Here is a 17092-nt window from a genome sequence, read left to right as displayed (position 1 = left end):
GGAAAAAAATATTCAAATAAATGATTTCAGAATATGGAATGTTCTATCCACCTACTATTTGTATTTGAAATTATTTTCTTGTCTTTATATAGATAAACACTGCATCATCAACTCTAATGATCACTTTTGAGGAACCAAAAATATCTGAATTATGCCGCCTCCGTAGACACCTCCCAATGGTGTGTGTGCTCTGTGATATGAAGACTGTTTTTCTTTTAAGTTACTTTGAACTAAAGAGAAACAGTGTATCAGGGGATGACCTGATGTAGTGTATTCTGAAATCACCTACTAAGTATCATCCTCCAGAAGTACACTTGGGTCTGGTAAAATTTATTTCAGCAAGCATCAGATATTTTTGACTTGATTGGTAATTCAGGAAGGAAAAGACTGCCATGCTTCCTACACATGGGTTAGAGTCTTCCAGATGCCTGAAACCCCACAGCTAATTCACAGCACGCTACGGCTGGCATGATGGTGGTTGTGTTTATGGTATAGACTATACCTATCTCCACTTATTTTGTACAATCTGTATTCCAAATTATTGGAGACTTATCACTGGCCCTCTCTTGGACTTTATTTCTAATCAGAGTTATGACTGATTTTGAATAACCTCAAATTAACTTATCTGTATTTTCCCCCATAAAGGAAGCATTCATTTGCTTTCTCACAAATATGTCCGTCACCATATCCAGCTGTAAATCTGAGCAGAACTTGCCTGTAAGCGTAAGCTATAGCTCATACCACCACTATTGTGTTACTCAGTGTGTTCTTTGGTGAGGTATGAATTCACCATCCTCTTATCTGGCTCTCTCATTCACATAAATAAATAAGCAGGCTGCTAAAGATAAATGGAGCTGTATCTTATTCAAATTGTTTTCTTCATTTGCTAAGGAAGAACCCTGGAAAAATCTGTAACACCAGGGCAGGGCAGGTCACATGTTGCTTCTTTGGTGGTCTGGGCTGGACTGAGATCAATGGGCTTCCTCCTTTCCAGCATTCCCCTGTTCTCATCGCCCCACCTCTACTTCCTGTCTGGTTGACCCACCTATACTTCCTGCCTGGCCAATCAGTGTTTTATTAAAATACATGATTGACAGAATACAGATAATTCTCTGGCACCAAGAATGAGCCCTGTTCAGGTTGTTATTCTCTGATGTTAAATATGGCACAAAATGGCAGGGCAGTATGCCTGAGATGATGCAACACAGGACCTGAAGACACTGAGCCCAATGAAGTCAGGGATGGTGAATTCCTGAGTCTTAGCTGGGCATGAGGCCTACGAGCATATGAGCATGGAGATTTTTAATGACCGTCAACGATTACTGAATCTAAATGTAGGAGGAAATAAAGGTGAATTGAACTCTCTGTTCTCTGACAGAAACCCAGGCCTGCAGCTCGCCTACTAGTGGCACAGAATCATCAATAATCAAAGACTGAAACACTTTCAATACAAAATTTCAGATTAAACAAGAAAAAATGAGAAAGTATAAAAGAAAATAAGCAGGAAAATAGATTGATTCTATTTTTAAATGATTCATAAATGCAGCCTTACCTCTGAGGACTGACTGCCATGCCAACAAGAAAAGAGGAGAAATACAAAACAAAAGACCAAACAAAAAACCAATAACAGGAAAGCATCAAAGATTCTTTTGATTACATTTTCTAAAACATACAGCTTTCCTAGAGTGTTCTCTTTGAAGTTTCTGTGCTGAAGTGGGTCTGAGCACATACCTGCAATCTGGTATATGTTTTTTTAGTTATTCTGTGTTTTATTTCTGTTGCACTTGGCTGCACTGTTATCCCTCCAGGTTAATACCTCACTGTCAAGGATAGTGCCTCGTAGGGAAGTTCAGCCATTTCTTTCAGAAGCTCTTTCAGATCCTACCACTCACTGTCAAAAATTCTGGCATCTTCTATTGGTTTTTCATTCCCTTTTATGTGTCATCTTTTATTGTTTTTTCTTCTTTATATGTTTTCCCTCTCTCCTCCCGCTGTTCTTATTATCTTTAGTCCCACAGGTTCTCAGTTGCGGTCTTCTTTGTCTTCTCTATTTGACTGGCAGCTTCTTTGACTCCCTCTCAGTATCTCTAGGATTCTCTACTAGCATTTGCTTTTTCTCTAATCAATGCCATTTTTGTTTAAAGTTGCAGTGCTCTTTGGTTTGTCCTGTGGGCTTGTTTGGGCTGGATGGTTGAACTATCTTTCACTTTAAGACCTTCCTAAAGTGTAGCTATCCATCTACTTCAGATGTCAGTGTACAGAAAGAAACTACATAGTACTTACCTTAAAAATCCAAATGGCATTGTGATTATTCTCTTTACATGTCTATCCTTGCTGGTAATATCTGACAAGGGAAAAATTGAGTTTAAATAAGCTTTACTGTCATTAAAGTAAACTTTCAACAATTCATAGTGAGAATAGGCCTGTCATTTTCCCCTAAAATTCTAAAAGAGAAAAATATGTATGTATATAAATATACTTGTTACTTCCATAAACTAAGTGAACTTTCCTTCCTATGTCTGAAATATAATTGGCAATACTGAGAATAATACATGAGTAATGTGAAGACTGCTTATAAAACAGCACTATTCTGTTCTTTCCGTACTCAGATAGTTGGGATGAAGAGTTTTATTAATTTTGTCCATTCTCAGTTAAGTCTCCAGTGGTTTGGTTCTTATGCTCCAATTTAGTTCAGAGTATCTTTTTTTTTCAGTTAGTATTCACTCAAATTAAACTATAATTACTTACTTGTCATTGATCATAGCTCTTGCTCTTAGTTTGTAAAACTCCCCCTCTGGCCCTGTGATACTGAGGAGGCCTTTTTTATTCACAACCTAGAAGTAAGAATAAGTAGAGAGTAGGAAGCCGCCTGTGTGACTAACCTTGGGGGTGAGGAAGGATTTCAATCTTAGTCTAATTCATGTACTTCACTTCACCTGATTAATCATGGTGGGTCCTGTTCCTTCGCCTCTTCCTCTTCCTCTTCCTCCTCTTCTTCCTCCTCCTCCTCCTCCTCCTCCTCCTCAAAGTATTCCCACAAAGTATTATGTAACAATGAGGAATGCAGGGCCCTGAACAGCTGCCTAGGTTACATATAGAGTGACCTTACAAATGTAGAGTTTTACACGGCCACAACAGGTCATATGCCAGTGTTATGTAGGTAACCCTCCAGGTCTTGACTTGCTTGTTCTGCAGTGATGTGGGATTCCCCTCTGGATGCTGTGAATATGTTTTATTGCCATTGGTTAATATATAAAAGTTGTTTTGGTCAATGGCTTAACAGAGCAAAGCCAGGCGGGAAATCTAAACAGAGATAGAGAGAATAGGTGGAGTCAAGGAGATGCCATGTAGCTGCCAAAGGAGATAGATGCTGGATAGTTACCAGTAAGCCACAGCTTTGTGCTTTTCCACACATTAATAGAAATGGGTTATTTTAAGATATAAGAGCTAGTTAGAAAGACACCAAAGCTATTGGTCAAACAGTATTGTAATTAATATAGTTTCTGTGTTATTATTGGGGTTGGGCGGCCAGGAAATGAAGAAGCAGTCTCTGTCAACATTGCAGCTCTCCATAGATAGGCTGACTTATTTTCCCTTGAAATTGTATCTCATTTTCAGAATCTCAAATTAGGAGCTAAACTTCCTTTAAACTTGGATTGGAAGAATTAATGAAATGTGTTTTCAAAAAAATTGCAGTCTTTGTATTGTGTAGCATTGAGATCCTGCTATTTTTTAAGCTTATCTATCAGACAAGTGGTTCCTTTGTACAGTCTATGTCTAACATGATAGTCAGGGTGAGAAAGAAGTATTCTGGTTATAGAATAAAGAGAAAAAGAAAACAGGTCTAATTTTTTCTAGACTAATGGTTTTGAAGCAGGAAAATAAAAAGGATCTATGGAGAATAAGAAGAATAGTTAGAGGTACGTTGTGAGCTTCCCTCTGTAGATTTTCTTGGACACAAAGGAGATAAAGTCATTTCTCTACTCCTTGCTTATGATATAGTGGCTGCTCGGGGTGGGGGGTGGGGCATGCAGTAGAGAGGAGATAAAAATAGATCTAATCCAGTTTAAACTGTCAATACAAAAGCAGAGTTTTTGCCTCAAAAGAGATTTTTTTTTTTCTGGCTAAATATGAGTGACCATGGCCAGGGAACACAGATTTAGGTCACCCCCAAACCCATGTCTCAACACGATAGCCATTTGATGGAGTTTTTGAACCAAGAGTAAAGGAAGTCATAGAGTAAGGCACTTGAAATAATTGGTGCAACCATTTGGTAGACATGTTAAAACAAAGTGAGAAAATCTGTTACAGGTCTTAGATGCTGGCGTTTTGGATAGTACAAACCAGGTGTCTGCACATCCCAAAAGTTTAACCTAATGGTCACGATGATGTTGATTTACATGGAGAAAATGGTATGAAGATGACTTAAAATGGTCCACGATAATTTGTTCGTTTAATTGCAGCGTTCACCACTCTCCCCAGCCATTCACTCTATAAGGAGCCCAGCCTTGCAGAAGCTTTAGTGAAAAGTGGTGCTCTCTCCAGGAACTTTCATTCATAGTGCACATGTATCAAATATAAGTCCAAATGGGATGAAATTTACTGTGGGCCTAAAGGAACCATCTATGTGTCCATTATGATTGTTGTATAGAAAAACATCTGTAAGGCAATCTTGTGGTAAGGAGTGTGAGGCTACCAGGACCAGAGATGTAGAAGAGAGACTAGACAGATCACTTAGCAGTTAACAGATCTCTCTGCTTTTCTGGAAGACCTGAATTGACACAGAGCTTCCTGTAACTCCCATTGTGAGGGATTTGACAGGCTCTTCTGGCCTTGTATGCATGGTATACATTCACATAGTTTTCTAAACATACACTTTTCAACATAATGTAGAAGAGTATGAGTGGCCATAAAAGCATAGAAAATCTTGATCAGTGTGATGACCCTGACCAAGAGAAGAATAAGATTTATACATCCTCAGATGTAGGCATGGGCAACAGTAATGTGACTCATATTTTTAGGGCTTCCCTCTCTAGGTTGTGTGAACCGATGCTCCATCTAAGGCTGCATTACATCGAGGACCTGACCTCCCCTGGCTCTGCAACATTTTACAGGCTTCTTTCCATGAACTAAGAGGCTGCCATAAGGGAAAAAGGAAGGGCTAGGTCTTCTCAGATACTTATAGAGGGTATTTTTTCCTTTTATCCAAAAGTAGCACATTAAAATAGCCCAGGAAGGTAATTTTTCTTTTGTTTTTTATTAAGAATTATTTTTAATACATTATTTTTTCTTATTTTACAAAGCTGTCTCTGTTCCCATGTTTCTCATGGGGATTCAACAAAGTCTGACACTTCTCTTTGAGGCAAGACCAAGTCCTTTCCCCCTATACCTAGGCCAAGTAAGGTATCCCTCCAAAAAGAATGTGCTCCTAGATGCCAATCCAAACACTAAGAATAAATCCTGGTCCCGCTGCCAGTGTCCCCACAGATTGTCCAAGCCTGACAACTGCCCCCCACATGCAGTGGGTCTGATTTGGTCCTATGTAGGCTCGCCTGCTTTTGGTGGAAGTTACATCTTAAATGAGATAAATTATTGAAATAAGTAGAAGAAATACTTGGATAAACATAGAAGGATATGCTTCTTCAAAGCAGGTATATTTGAGTAAAGAACTCAGCAGGCTGAGGCACAAAGATATGAGCTTTAGAACAGCAGCAAATGCCCATTAATAAAAATCTCTTGGTTAAGAGCATAGAATCTCTGATTTGGGTGGAGACTCAGTAGGTAACTAAGGTCCACGGTTTCGGTATGGAACCAACTGTCAGGAAGGCAGTTTTGCCATAAGACATTGTGCTCGTTAGTTTTTTCTTTTTCTTTTCTTTTTTCTTTTTTGGCAGTTTGACAAAAGCTAGTGTTATCTGTGAAGAGAACATGTTAATTGAGAGAGTGACTCTACAAGCTTGGCTTATAAGCAAGGTCTGTGGGGCATTCCCTTATTTGACAATTAATGGAGAATGCCTAGCCCATTGTGCTTGGTGCCTCCCTTGGCCAGGTGATTTTGGGTGGTATAAGAAAAGAGGCTGTGCAGGCCATGGGGAGCAAGCCTTAAATAGCATTCCTCTACAGTCTCTGCATTAGTTCCTCTCTTGAGTTCTTGCCCGGACCTCCTTTGGTGATGGACTGTAACTTGTAAACTAAAATAATCCCTTTCTTCACCAAGATGCTTTTGGTCACAGTTTTTTTTTTTTTTTTAATCACAGCAATAGTAAGAAAAGTAGAACAACCACTCTAAAGAAATAGTGAAGTAAAATAATTATTCCTTCAATGAGATACTGCATTTCCCTTTCCCAGAAGAGCCCCATCTAGCAGTCACCAGGAGCCATGCCCACCATGAAGATTGGCTGGGAGAACTCATTTCCTAAATGGTGCTACTTTTGCTTCTTTGTTTTTCTGCTGTAGAGTTTATTCTAATGTGGGCAGAAACATAAGCATGCTTTTTTCTGGTACTTTGATCTTCCTTCCTCTCTCTTACTGTTGGTGATGATTGCTTCTGAGTTGAAATTTCTTTTTCCAAAATGACTCTGTCTTGTGTCAAGTTCACGAAACCAAAGTAAACTAATAAAACAACCAACAAGCAATCATCACCAACAACTACAAAAAAAGCACACGATAAACGAAGAGGAGGATTGCTGGAGATGAAAAGAAGAGATGGAATATGATCTGAGTGTAGATGACATACTATTAAAAGGATTTTGGACATTTAGTGTTTAAAATACTGAGAAGAAAAGATTCCTAATACTCCTGAGATAGAACAGAGTTTGCATATACCGTCACTTTAGTTATCAGTGTGAATAGTCTTACATAGAGATTAGAAAAGGCCAAGGAGGACATTTAACATAGTAGCTAAGAATGCAGGAGTAAAAATTATGGCCTCAGTTCTCCCATGAAAAATATAAGCTTTTTGATCTTCAAAAACTGGCAGTTAGAATTAAAAGAGATATCAGCTTGTTAAAGCATCTAGCATCCTATGCTGAATACTATCTATAGGCCTCAGAGTGTCACTGGGGTATAGTTGTAAATCAGAAGAGCCCGTAAAAGGACGCTGCCCATACAGATATGAGCAGAGATCTTAGATCTAGTTTGTTTTCAATCTAAATCAGTTTCTTCCCTTCTTCCTTTTCATTTACCCTCCTTCCAAAGGAGCATTGGAGTTTGAAGTCATAGAAAATGGCAGGCCCACTTGTTAGAAAGATGAATGCCTTTTGACCTGAGCCAGAAATAAGCTTTTATTACCTTCACCTATTAAAATTCTTGGCTTGTTCATTAAAGAGTGAAGAATTAATTCAGGATGTTCTTAATAAATGTTAAATATTACCACTAATGCAGTTAGTGCCAGACAGCAAATGAATTAAGGATGGAGTCCTACAAACACACAGGTCTCTCCAGCCTTCCTTTAGTGTTTGTAAGAATGTGAGACTCTAGCTGCATAGGTCACAGTAACTGCAGCAGCTTTCTCCATTTCAGAGATGCACCGACAGGCACCCTGCTAAGATGTTGTCTGTGTGAGTCCCTAGCTATTAGAACTTCTGAGACAGGATCCCACACCTGGGAAGTGAGATTTGATCAAAGCCACACATCCTCATCCTTATCCATTTCCCTGCCTCCTGCCTGGGAATCAAGTAGTAGACTTGCCATGGGAAACCTCCCCTATCCTCAGAAAGGTTTAAGATTCCCACTTCTGCCATGTGAGTTCTGATTTCTCTCTTGGGAAGCTGCTGTGCTGTCTCTGTTGCTGGGCACTGGCCTCACCTGCCATGCCATTATCCCTCTGTCTGTCTGTCCACAACATTCGATGGACCTAGTGGTCTCAAGGAGCAGCCTCTGTCTTAGTGTCCCCTATTGGATCTCAGACATTTGATATTCTAATACAGCTTTTCATTTAGTGCACGGCATAAGAAGCAATCATCCCTTTCAGAACATAAAGACTACTGAGCCAGAAACGGAGGAGCAGACTGAGGTCTTATCAGAAACTCAATCTATAAGCCCCCTCAAGCAGTCAACGGTGTTGCTTTGACCATTCTCTAAGTTGAAAGGCAACTGCAAATAAATAATTGAGGGTATGTTTCACTGACTAAATCAGGTTATGAATATCTAATTTATTGATGCAGAGTAACTGCTACTCTGAGGTTTATATTGCAAGTAGGTCACAAATGAAAACAATCCCAGTTTCCATCTCTGGGTGGACAGACAGGGGTTGATATTTTTTTCAATTAGCAATATGATAATTGCCATCCTAGAATTTGCTTAATTTCTCCAAATCGAAAGGAATCCAATTTTCTTCCTTATACCTTTCTGCTTATTTAATTGGAGCCTAACATTAGGAAGAACTCTTTAATATTCAGGAAGCCTGTCTAAGATAGCATCATGTCATGAATATTCCCCACTGTAAAGTCATACTTCTTCTTTGACCTTGTCGTCATTGTTTTGTTACATAAATTATTCACCCCCGTATGTCTTATAGATTAAACACCCTAGAAACAAATTAAAAGCATCCCAGTGGCTTAAAAATGTCAAGTAAGTCTTCTTTTCTCCAAATACCTCCTGCAAAATGGGATGCTGAAAAATAACCCCACGAAATAGGCAAGATGATGCGGAAAGATGAAATTGCCATGTGAAATAAGCACTTCCACACTGTCAAACTTTTATGTGATTCAGCTCTCTCTGTTGAATTGAGACCGACACATGCAATTTGCACATTGATATGTAAAAAGGAGAGAAACCAATACTCTTTCTGTAGCCCTTTGCCTGGGGCAGGCTGTGCCAAGCTTCCTTTACCCAAGAACTGAGCGTCCAGGCGTAGAGAGCCTGTGCAGTTCAACAATGGAATGGGCCAATGTGCCCTGGCTACTACAATGGTTCCAGGTCATTCTCACCTAGAAGCTGGATGAGCACTCATTTTCAAAGTATAAAAGGATGCCACAAAGGAACAGGAGGCTCGCTGGCTCATTTCTTCTCAATACAAAAAGGAAAGAACAAACAAATCTCTGTTAAGCAAGTAACCTGAGATGCAATCTGAGAAGGCAAAAATTTTTTAAATCCTTTGAAACTACTGACACTCTCATAGTATTTTCTATCCCTGGAGTTACTCTTACTTTGTAGATGTTAATCCAGTTAATTAGAAACAACCTTTTTTCGCATTGCAATTGCAAAGAACAAAACTGAAACTCAGAAAGAAGGAACTTGGCCATTACACGCAGACAGCAAACGAGAAGGGAGTTGAATGCAAGATGTGTGATTCTGTGCTCTACACATCGCTGCCTCTGTCCTTAAGGCAGGGTGCACCAGAGTGTCCTTAAGGCAGGGTGCACCTAAAAACATGATTACCGTTTGATGTGGGCAAATTTATACCCCAGTTGTAATGTTTTTGTCAGATCTCAAGGAGGAACTGGCTATAATAAGGGGAGCACATAGAGAATTGATTTTCAACATATACAATATGTTCCAGATTTATGACATATTATTGTTCAAAGAAATGGAGCCCATATAAAGGCTTTTAACATGAACAAAGGAAATCCAGCCTTGCCACCGTGGCAAAGGCATACTATTGAGCAAAGGTGGCTGTCAACATTGGCTGTGCCTGTTAAGTAGGATCTTTCCTTGAAGATAAGGCCAGAACCTAAAGGTCAAAATAAAACAAGAACAACAACAGGCAATAGCAATAGCCCACTGAAGCTTTAAATGATACTGCAATGATACAATGCACTGATTTCAAAATTTGTGGTGATGCATTTTAAATGTCTTCTCAGGTGCCCTGCCAAACTGATTCTTCTAAAATCCAGCCGATTCTGAGGTTATCTACAGCATGACCGGTCTTTGGAAAGCAAAGCCTTTAATGAGCAGAACTCCTGCAGCTATCCATGGTATATTGTGTTCCACTGTGTCTGCTCACATACCCTCTAAAGGCTCAGATGAAGACAACCTTGTAACAGAAAATTCTTCAAAAGGCTGCCCCCTCCTTGAAGATGGCCGCATGTGGTTCTGTGGTAGAGACACAAACAATAGTTTCTTTGGTTTCATGCTTTGTAAATAGCTTCTTCATTTAAGAATAATAATTACCATGGTAACCCTAGCAGCTTAAGAATCATTCAAGCATGCCAACTGTAGGGAGGAAGGAAAGGAAGAAAACAACAACAAAACGCAAGAATTTCAGATACTTGTTTGATCCCTCAAAATTCTGTGTCCTTTTCTATAGAAAAGTCATTGTTTTTTGTGACTTTTTGTCAAAAATGTGAAAATAAGAAACTTTCATCAGAGACAGGAAGGAGATGGGAGGGAAGGAAAGATGAGAGCTATCTCATGTTAGAAGTACACACCACATACACCTTTGAAACCCCTTGGCGTCAGATTCAGACAACATTCCTCTGACAGCCCTGCTCTCCAGAGGACGGGCTGAGTAGTGAAGTCACAGCATGGCAGTTGGGGGTATCTGTACCCTGAGAGGCTCATATGCTGCTCCATTTATTCACATAGCATACAACCTAGATGATGCAGGACATAAGCAGTCTGGATAGCATAATTTGGCTGCACGTGTACTCTAAGAGCAGAAGCCTGGGGTTGCACTGGTTCTCATGCCTGTGTTGTCTGCCTTCGTGTTACGGCTTACACACTGGAATTTGCCCTTCATCACCAGATTTGTGAGCCAAATGAAAGACTGTGCCGCACAAACAGTCTACTGAAAGCAAATACTCCTAGATAAGACTTCATACTGAATGAATATTGAATTGGGTTTGGGGGGCCATATGAAAATAATGAAGTCTAAGTTTATCTAACAGACTCACAGAAAAATCTTTAAAAATACCTGATACTTTTGCTAGCACCAATCATTACGGGGAGAGAAGAAATTCTTGTTTTGCATTACTTTGATAACTACATTCTGCTCATGCATTTGAAAAGTTCATTAGAGCAATAACAAAAAGGAAATGGAAAATTATACTGTTCATATATGGGTGTATTAATCTTGCCTCCAAGGAAACCTAAGCTTGATCCGTGAGATTCCTAGATAAATATCTCAGAAAAAAATATGTTGAATATTCATTTGTTTTATTCTATTGTTTGCATCTTCATTATATAACTTAAATTGCATTGTCTATGAACTATATTGCTCATCAGGTTAATTTTTGCTTTCCATAAAATTACTTTTTGCTGTGTGTCTATTAAAGTTTGAATTAAAAGTTTCATCGTTGAGTAAGACAGCATTATTGTTAGAGAATTATGCATTCCATATTTGTCATGACAGTGAGGACATAAAAAGGAAAATAAAAGACAAAGTAATCTGATATGAGTTCAATAATCTAATAAGGACTTTATATGCTGATTAATGTTATTTATTATTAATATTACTTTTTGAACACCTGCTTCCTACACTTATCTCTTTAGATGCGACAAAAAAAGAAAACATATGAAGGAAAAGGTCAGGCAATTTTCAACCCACCCCCCTTTATCTTCCCATCAAATCTTGATGCTCATACAGAGCAATGAGCCTTTGAAAATAATGGTTTGTGGCCTTGGTAACTGAAGGCAATAAGCAATATAGGCCATGGCCAGATCTCATGATGGGAATGAAATAAACTCTGTCACTACTTTTTATCTTTCTTCCCAATTCTTTCACACCTTTGGATTATTCTTCATTTTCTAGCCTTTAGCATTGGTCTTCATTATGTTTTTTTTTTTCAAAAGTGTTGCATCAAGGTCTACAGCCAGGGGAATGACTTTCAGAGAATAAACACAATTCTTTTTCAATACTGCTGGAGCTGAGTGTTTTGAATTCCATTGGTTTGGATCTAGGAAGTTGAAGGGGTATTTCACTCATGACAGGAACCCACTGTTTGAATTTTCACAATGACGTGAAGGTGGTTGGAAAGAGCACTTCCTCCACACGGCTACACAGCCTCCTTGCTAGGCACTCATTCTCCCTCCGTGCAGCCCTGTGGCTCTCCCCATCCCTTTTGGTCATTAGCATAGTATGCCAAAAACATAGCAGAACAGTTGATTCCCTCAACAATGTCAGAATTTACTGCATAATCCTAACTTCACAGGCTACATTGCTTTCACTGGTAACAATTTGCCTAGGAGTCCCGATTCCTTTGGTACTTGATCAAGACAAACACTGATTTTGTTTGTTTGTTTGGTTGGTTGGTTTGGGTTTGTTTGTTTTTAGTATTTCTCCCTTTGTCCTAACCTAATATTTGTATGTAAAGGTTGAATAACTTACAAATCACATATTACATATTGTACCTTGCATATAATTATTTCTCTCTCTTCATGAATGCACATTCTCTCTCTCTCTCTCTCTCTCTCTCTCTCTCTCTCTCTCTCTCTCTCTCTCTCTGTGTGTGTGTGTGTGTGTGTGTGTGTAGTTTCCTGAACATCTACAAAGGTTTAAAGAGTTCACAGAAGTCTGCCATAGTTAGAGCTGAGTTGAGTTACAGGAGTGAGGGGAAGGACATCAGGTGGCTATAGAGGGTGGTACTGGTGGTCAGACTGACAGATGGTAATTCCAGCAGGGCACATCAGAAGTGAGGATGGAAAAACTGAAGTCCTTAGAAAAATAGAGAGTGCCTTACATCTGGAGAAGTTTGGATATTTTTCTGTGCTACCATCAGACCTTTGAGCATTGTGAACTCTCTCAGATCGCCTTCTTCAACTACACCTCCAGTGTCAAAGGTCCATCCTTGGGCAATATAGGGTTTTTTTTTTGTTTGTTTTGTTTTTTTTTTTTGTTTTTTTTTGTTTTTTTTTTTTTTTTTTTTTTTTTTTTTTGTGAAGGCGTCCTCTCTTAAATATAAGTTCTTCGGGGAGAGAAAAGGCATTAATTCATGAATTTCTACAACTTACCTCATTCTTTCTTCTCCTGATGCTTTGTTTATACAATATTGAGAAGATGACATTCTAGCACTGGGATAATTAGCAAAGCTGCCATGGCAACTTCAGAGCACTGAACAGTTCCAAGTGCAGGCATGGATGGGTGAAAAACTTCCATGATGACTAGAGGAGTTTGGAAAATGAAGTTCATAAACAAATAAGAAACAAAAACCAGAAAAAAAAAGGCAAATAGGGGACAGGCAGTGCTTGGTATTTCACACAGGGCTCGGGGGACATATCCTTGGAATGTACTTGGTTCTGTACCTGTACCTTTCAAACTCTCCCACCTGGTCAGTCATCATATCTTTGCAATGATCCAAAGTATTAGAACCAAAGTCTTCTTGCTAGTTCCCAGAGCCCATGCTTGGTACACATAATAACTTAACTGTGTCTTCCCACTACGCATGCTAAGTGTAGCACAAATTCTGTTTGGTCTTAATAATAAAAACCCAGAGTCAGATATATGGGTTGATGCTGAAGACCAAAGAAGGAGAGAGGCCAGGCACTAGAGAGTTCCATACGTCTACTAATGCTCAGATAGGTGGTTTGGTCCTGTCCTCAGACTGCATCTCCAGACTCGTTTGTCTCCACCAAACCTCACACTACAGTTATCTCCACCAAATTTCACACTCACTGAGCTCCTACCTTCGTCTGCCTTATATTCCTCTCTCTGCCCTATATTTCTCTCTCTCTCTCTCTCCCTCCCTCCCTCTCTCTCTCTCTCTCTCTCTCTTTCTCTCTTTCTCTCTCTCTCTCTCCAGACTCCTATCTCCACCTCCCTAGTGCTGGGCTTAAAGACATGTAATCCCAAGTGCTGGAATCACCTTTTTTTGTGAACTTTATTTCTCTTTTAGACAGATTCAATCTTGTATAGCCCAGGGTAGCTAGCCTTGAACTAACAGAGATCCCTTTGTTTCTCTCTCCCAGGTTCTGGGATTGAAGGTGTGTGCCACCACTCCCTGTACTCTAGTGGCTTAGCTCTGCACTCCTATTAACACAAAATAGCACTACAACTAGGTATATGTATATGGAATAACTGTACCACTGCACTGCACATGCTACATATATGTAGTAACTGAACCATTGCACTGAACTTTAGACATATGCAATAAGAAATTACTGAGCCACTATACTACACATGTATATTTATGTAATAATCTAACCAACAAACTACATGTAGATGATGTGGGATTCCCCCCTGTATATTATGGATATGTTTTGTTATCATTGGTTAATAAAGAAGCTGCTTTGGCCTATAGTAGGGCAGTATACAGCCCTACTATATATATAAAGACATATATATAGAGAGAAAGGAGGCAGAGTCAGAGAAACACCATGTAGCTGCTGAAGGAAACAAATGCCCAATCCTTTCCAGTAAGCCACAGCCTCATGCTGGTACACACATCAATAGAAATGGGTTAATATATGGGGCTGGAGAGATAGCTCAGAGGTTAAGAGTACCTGATGCTCTTCCAGAGGTCCTGAGTTCAATTCCCAGCAACCACATTGTGGCTCACAACCATTTGTAGTGAGATCAGATGCCCTCTTCTGGTGTGCACGTGTATATACAGACAGAGCAGTCATATACATAAAATAAATAAATAATTTTTTAAAAAAGTTAAAAAAAGAAAAAATGGGTCAAGATATAAGAGTTAGTTAATAAGGAGCCTGAGCTAACAGGTCAAACATTATTGTAATTAATATGCTTTCTGTGTGCTATTCAGATTGGGTGGCTGGGAAATGCACGAACAGTCTCCTGCTACATAACTGTACCATCATACTGTTCATGGTATGTATACCTATTAACTATACCATTGCAATGCACATGCTAGATGTATGTTATAACTCTGTTATCACTAATAACTCCGAACATGCTAGATTTATGTAATAACTGTACCATCACTCTGGCTATATACTTTTTCTACTTTTTGTTTTACTTTCACCAGTCTGGATTCCTCAAAGTTCATCACTATTAGGTTATCCCAAAGTTTCTTGCAAATAAGAACAAAGTCAGTAGATACATTCAGCCCCAGAAATGCTAATTTTCAGTTCTACGACAACATAAAACTTCAATGATGCATTGAAGGAAAGACAATGGTACAATTAAATAGTGAGACAAAATTTCACTAAAACACAACACTTTCTTTTTCTAAATGTCTGCAGATATGATTTGTCACAAAACAAATGGAGAAAACCACATTGAAAAACAAAAATGCAGGAAACTGGTGAAAGGCATAGGAAAATTCCTGTGCTGACTTCACAATTTTTCTACATATCTTAATACAGTCCAAACAAAAAGTTACATGAAACGTTAGAAAAATTGAAAAAAAAAAAGAGGCATGATATTAAGGGGAAAAATGGAAAAGCCTTGGAAGTTAATAAGCGCCACTCCCTGCTAGCACTGTGCTGCTGATCATTGTACTTGATTTGCTTATTAATTCTGACAACACTCTTACAAAGCAGATATCATTCTTACTTTAAGATGAAGGGGATAAAAATGTAACAACATTGCAGGGATAGCAATCAATCCAGATAGAATTTAACTCAGTTTTAGATTTCAAGTTCTCTAGTATTTTCCTCTGTTCCAATTTCGCATGTTCTTCCTCCCTTTGGATTTCCTTTCTGTCACACGATTCAATAGATACCTACCCCATCAAATCTCCATCGCATGCATTTGATCTAGGTTTTTATGTTTTGGCACAAAATATGCTGCCCTTGTGAGGCATGCCTCTCGGTGTTTAACTTTGTAAGGCAATGAGTTCAAGGAAAACCCAGCAGAGGAATCTGGCCCTCAGTGCTGTGATAGTTGCATTTTATATCAAATAGTCCTTTAATATTCTCTTTGACAAGTAGAATCCACACTCCCTCATGTTAAATTCTTAATGGCTTCCCTGGTGGTTGGCTGTTCTGATTTCCTCGTAATTTAGGCTGCTCATTTCATGTCAGTAAAATTGTCTGGAAAAGTATTATAGCCCTTGGCTAGAATGATGTGCCCAAGAAACAAAGAAGTGTACTCCCTCAAGTAAATAACTCACTTTCTTCCTCTTCCTCTTTCTTCTGCACTGCCCAGACCTTCTGCTTGTGATGTTTCTACCCATCCTAGGTACATACTCCCAGTATGCCAATTACCAACCTTCCCATGCTGTTTATGGTTAGACATTCCAAAGGCTAAATCTATTCTCAAATCCCCATTGGTGCTTGAGTTACATACCTCATGACATGCTGGGGTCTCTGCAAGTGTCATCTAAGTGAGCTAAAGAATGAAACTCAAGTCAGCATCGCGTTAGCAGAAGCTGGGTCAAAAATTCCCGAGTCTGACTCTGCAGTTTATTTTTCTTACAGGTTTAAGCACAACAAAACTTTTGGGAGTGAAAGTCTCCATGTGACAGCTATCACAACAATGCTTCAGGGGTGGCTACATCTAAACTCCATTGCATGGCACAGTTCCAGAGCAAAGCAGCTGTGATGTCCACCATAAGAATGAACTCTGTTGACTGAAAAACAGTGCTCAGGGTAACAGTGTAGTGAGGGAGGATTTGCAAACATAAAGACAGGTTCTATACAAGGCAAAGTATATGGAACCTCTTTAATAAGGATGGGTTTTATTCACCGAAAGACAAAGCTCAGGATTCTGTCCTAAACAATACTCAGGATTTGGGAGAACTGAGGTCAAGGCTGTCTCCATAGAATAGAAAAAAAAACACCAGGTTACCAGACAGCATCCACTCCCGTCTTTCAGAGGAACAGGGTGCCAACTATTTTATTCCCTTGGGAAAGAAAAAACGCCTGTGAATTTAACAATTCTGTTTTGTCTGATGCTCTTTGTAATCTGTGCCTCCTACAATGACAACTTTGTGCATCCTTGTTCTGAAACTATTGCTCTCTAGATCTTCCCTTAGAGGGAGAAAAATCAATACACCTCTTCCTTCTGGCATTAGAAGTGGCTTGTAGATTTGTTTGCATATTGCTCAGACAATGGCCTCATTCCAACTTAAAATCACGAATCTTGGATTTGTATAGCAAGTGTTCACCCTATCAAGTGAGCTTCTTAAAATTTTAACACAGAGGTATGCACTTAAAAACTGGAAAGAAATATTTAAAAGAAAGATTTGATTATTCGAGTGTCTTAGCAACTAAGACATTATCATGTAAATGCAGAAAACAAAAGCTCTTC

The sequence above is a fragment of the Arvicola amphibius genome, chromosome 7, assembly GCF_903992535.2.
Source record: "Arvicola amphibius chromosome 7, mArvAmp1.2, whole genome shotgun sequence".
Lineage (NCBI taxonomy): Eukaryota > Metazoa > Chordata > Mammalia > Rodentia > Cricetidae > Arvicola > Arvicola amphibius.
The sequence above is the reverse complement of the archived record's forward strand: the minus strand, read 5'-3'. Positions refer to the sequence as shown.